Here is a 5,458-nt window from a genome sequence, read left to right as displayed (position 1 = left end):
TCCCAGTCCCATCTGGTGTGAGAGCTCACTCCACCAGGGGTGTAGCAGCATCCTGGGCCCTATTTAAAGGGAGGCCCCGCTACACAGCTGGGCTCGGTGAAGAGCAGTTACTGAACTAAGGAGTGACGGTGATGCGACAATATTTATATGTGCAGGCGGAGCCTGACATCTGTCGTCATCACGTCACCTGCCTAAAGGCGTGATTAGAGGTGGCTTCAGCCAGGACACGCAGGGGCGTGGTTCCCATACATATGTTGTACCGAGTGAATTGACTGAAAGGGAACTTGATTACCCTCCGACGACTCCTCACTCAACAACACTAGCATATCTTCTAATGTCTTGTTGAGTGGAAAAATAAAAACCACTATCTATCCTGCTATCCCTGTTGTTGTTTATAAGCTTAGCTTTGTGCTACAGTGGGAGGGGGGTTATGATGATTTATTGCCTGAGTCTTCAACGTGACTGTAAACACTCAGTGAAAAAAGACATGTCCGAAATGATGTAATCACTGATCTGCTGTCTCATGTCTTGTTGGAATATAAATCAGCCTTCAGTTCCCATGCCAGCCACCATGTCATAGACAAACAGCCACTGATCTCCCATATGCTCCACCAGCACTGTTGATAATAATAAACCAACATGAATTCATAATACAAGTTTTGTTCCTTTTCAAAACCACTGTCAACCAATAACATGGTACCATGCCAAATGTGGAGACCACTGGATTCCTAATGCACATCTCAAGACTTTGCCAAGACCCTTCAAAGACCATCTGATGGCCTTTTCCACAGGTTTGTCTCAGCTCTACTCTGTACTTGACTTCAGAGTCTTTCCATTAAGTGATCCCACCTGCTTCCAACTCTGTTTTAGTACCTCCTAGCCATAACCACAGCATTCATTTTGTTATATATTTAAACATCTATGTCCATTGAAATGGCAATAAATAAAATAACACTTTCAACAGAATTCAGACATAGATAGAACTAATGGACTCAACTTACTGGCTCTGACTTGGCTGAGTCATGGCATTTCTGGAAACTGTAGTAGAGGTGAGTAATTTGTGACTTTATTTTACTTACTGTATTTGCCCATTGCTGTGTTGTGTTTGCCTTGGATAGAAGTTTAGAGCAGCTTAGCAATAATGCTCAAGACTACACTGAGTCAGCACGCAAATTAAATAAAACCATCTTGTAGATGGTATCATGGTGAGCCTGGACAATGGAAAAACTGTGACAAGTTTTTTTTCTGTAGCGTCAATGTCATCCAGTGTGAAGAGGGCCTTAGAGACCACATGCACTAAGATCTGGAGAAGACAAAAAATAGATTCAAATCCTTTTGTTTGAGCTATGATATTGTAGTGATCTATAGTTATGTAAAAAAGTGAAAACATTGAGACATCAGTTGGATGGCCGACATATTTGGAAAAGCAGAGATTTGAACTGAAGCTGTCGATTAAACCCACATTAGATGCACATGTAGTTTTAACTGTTATATTTTAACAACAATAAAATTGACTTTATTTTTGAACCTTTAAAGCTTTGACACTATGGTTTGGCGTTTTCTCTGCTTTGGTATCATTATACCACAGATCTACAATGCTCATTAAGGCGTTCACAAAAGAAAACTCAGGACACTTATAAGTTTTGACAAGGGACCTAAAAGAAAAAAAAACCTCTGATCTATTTGAACTAAATAATTTCATGTTAGTAAAATCACCTACAAGTAACACATATTTCAGCTGACAGCCAATGTATTCCTGAGTGACTGCCCAAGAAAATTTAGCCCAGAGAAGACTGTTCGGTGCGGAACAACCTCATATTTTCATGACAGGATCTGTCAGAAAAATCCAATGGTTTGCCAATGAACATACAGAGTTTAGGCTTTCTGGAATACAGATAGAGTTGTAAGGGAAAAAAAAACAGTGGGGCACGTCGTATATGGGAGCTGCTTTAATATCGGAGGCACTCGGCAGCGTGTAATCACTAATTTAACTGAAATTTCTACTTGAGGACAAAATGAAGACAGAAGGGGAGGTATTAATTCTAAAAGTCTGACAAATTCTTCAAAGTGACCTAAAAAACAGAATTCAGAATGGCCATAAAAAATAACAACTGAGCGAAAAGTGCAAAAAAGAAATATCCAAGATAACAAAAAAAAAAAAAGTAAAAACAAAATGATATCAGACAGGTGATATCAAACATGATAATGTCTCTGATGAAAAAATAATCTATTGGTATTTCTGCTGAACAAAAGACAATTTTCTCTCATTTTCAAATTTAAGTAAATCAATGTTATCTAATAATAAATTCTAAGAGAAGAATAAAGCATCTTATTTGATTTCTAAAAAGAAAAAAAAATATCTGCAAAAACATCAGTTACACTAATATTTCAGGGTGGCTATCGTACAAGCTGGAAGCAATGCAGCAATAAAATTAAAGATGTTTTAATGCCTATTTGAATTTGAAGGACACCTCCAAATCAAAATCCTTTCATTGACCACAAAACAAACTGTTTTTTGTGTTCACCTGTCTGTACCTTGGCAGAGAAATTTTTGAAGTCACCCCAATTCAACATGGCCACCACAGCCAGCTGAATTTAGGAAACACAAAAAAGGCTAAAACTCAAGTGTCAGGGGGACTGTGACCAGTTATACATCGGGGAAACAAAGCAGCAACTGCTCAAAACAATGGGCCAACACAGAAGAGCTTCATCATCAGGCCGAGACTCTGCAGTTTACACTCATCTACAGGCCAGCGGTCATTTTCAGTGATGAAGATGTTCTCATCCTTGATAGAGAGGAAAGTTGGTTTGAAAGAGGAGTAAAGGAAGCCATATTTGTGAAGAAAAACATCCATTAAACAGAGGTGGAGGCCTCCGTGTCTAGTTGTCCTCCTCCTGCAAAGCTGTTATTGCAAGTATGTCTCAGCCCCCTGGGAGCAAAAGGTGTGACTCAGGACACCAACGATAGTCAGGTGATGGGGCACATGATTTTAAATGAACAGTTGAGTTGATCACACACTCACTCACTCACTCACAGCTGCTTCCATCTATCCATGCAGTTCATCAATCAGGCAAAAAAAAAATTAAGCCACTGTAGAGGCAATAATTTCTAATGACCTATTGTTTGGCTGATGGTCCTCTTTTGCATATAACTAACCTGTTTGTCCACCATGTTGAGGCAGTGTTTATAAGGCTGAGTTCACCTGAAACTCCTCAGACTGAAGAAGTCTCTTGGAGGAGAGACAAAACATTTCATTAAAGAAGAACTCGTCCATCTACCTGGATTACTGAGATGCATCAGGGCACATTCTAAGGTGCATATTATTTTTAAAGTTAACCAAGACAGTTGTTTCTGAATCTTTTCTAATCAGATTATTTTAGTTTTAAACGAAACTAGCAATATCCATATCTTTAAAGAATACTGTCTTTATTTCATATCAAAATTAAAGGAGTAAAAAACTGTGTTGTTTTGGTCCAGAGAGGAGAATCAAACAGAAGAGGCAGCAGACTGCAAGAACAGTCTGGCTCATCCATCAAATCGTCTTTGACGTCTTAAGAAAGCCTTGCAGTTTCAATGCACACACACACACAAAAATGCTTTTTAATGTGAAACAAACAGCTAGAAGATGTTTTGAATATGTAATCAATTGAGTAGCAGTATTTGCTAAAGATTTAGGTCTATTAACTTTTCCACAAAAAAAAAGGTAGCTGATGGTCTCTTCAGTCTGAAATGCAGCTACACATCTCCTTTTTCCTGCTTTAACCTTATCAGAGCACACATCCAGTCATCCCTGACACCAAAATTGCCCCTTAGCAGCTACTCAAACACCACTTTTCCCCACTGAGACATATTTAAGTTCACGGTTAGTAACCAAAATGTTCAGCTGAGCTACAGGAGGAGAAAATAAACCAACTGAGGATGTACAAAAACAAAACCTGAGCTTAGTTGACACAAATCCCTGCTGCGAAAAGCCAGGAGTTTTCTCTGAGGGCTGTTTAACAGACAAGTTAAGCTGCCCTCTTTTAAAAGTCGCTGCAGGCAACACTGTGGCACATTAGTGTCAACCCGAGACTATGTAATTATTCTGCACAGGACAAATGTGCTCAGTCATATGCTTAGATAGCATCGTTTGTTGCACACTTTCGCCTCCTCTTCAGTTTTATGGTTGAAAAAAAAATAAGCGTTGCACTTTCTACAAAGCATGGCTGATAACAGATCCAAAATGTCACTGGCTGATGATTCACAGCAAAGTGCTTTATTGAGAGCTTGTATTTTAGGTTCAAACTTTTCATTGACAGATTAAATGTCACATATTAATTCATGGCTCATAAATGCAGCTTTCCAGTCACCCTGTGCCTGTCAGAAAGTTGCACTATGAATAGTCTGATCAGCTTGCGAAGCCACCATCTTTTTTTGTAGGTGTCCACCTCAGGTGGAGGGAACATAAAGAACACCTCATTTGATATTCATTGACAGCACACTTTTTTGCGTGGGTAAATTGGCAGTTTTAGTGGGTAAAAATAAATAAATCTTATGGAGTTTTAGCGCAGACTTGATGGCACGTTTGCAGTGATGCTTTTAGCCATTAAATGCCAAGTGTAAAATCACAGTTAAACCAAGCTCCTTGTAATGTTTTATGCTTCTTTTTTTCATGGTATGCTATTAGACCTGCCATCCTCAGTTACAGTTTCATATAAATCTAAAGGGATGCGTGAAGTCAGTGATTATTTCTAAATGAATACAACTGAAGCAATAAAGACCAAGAAAATAAAGAGTCGAGATGCTGTGTGGTTGTGTCGGATATATTAGAAAAAAAACATGCACAGTGTTTCTGTTATAAAGTATTATTATTATTTTATTTTACAAAATAATAAAAAAAATCCTGGAAGAAAATATCAGGGCAGGGCTTTTCAAATGAATTGCGCTGGGGGCCACAGTAACTCAAAATCAGCAGCTCAGGGGCTGGACGTGGGAGTGGGTTGGGTGTGTTTGTATTACGTTAATATTTGTGTTACAAAAGTAATCAGTTATATTGTTCTTAATCATTTAGCTTGAAAACTCACAAAAACAGGAGAGGGAAAATAATACCAAGGGGATTATAGGTTCCATGAAAAAAAAAGATCTGCAAAGTCCACAAGCTGTGAAACTTTGAAGGCTTTCACTGTATTAACTTGTACCTTTTAAATTTGTTTATTTTGTTGCCTTAAAATGTATAAAGGATTTAAAATATTTTTTTTGTATTCAATTATGTAAATAAATAAAGATTTGTTGAGAGCGTGCTCCTTGGCTGGCCTGCAGGCTCCCAGTTATGTAACCCTGTATTAGGGTAGTAAGGTTTTATTTTTTTTTACATTTATCTGAGGCTATATACGCTGAAAAATGAATGCAATGTGCTAAAAACAATATTTGTAAAGTATAGGCAGCAGACTACATGATATATATATATATATATATATA

This window comes from Austrofundulus limnaeus, unplaced genomic scaffold (assembly GCF_001266775.1).
Source record: "Austrofundulus limnaeus strain Quisiro unplaced genomic scaffold, Austrofundulus_limnaeus-1.0 Scaffold18, whole genome shotgun sequence".
Taxonomy (NCBI): Eukaryota; Metazoa; Chordata; class Actinopteri; order Cyprinodontiformes; family Rivulidae; genus Austrofundulus; species Austrofundulus limnaeus.
Note: the sequence above shows the minus strand (reverse complement) of the source record.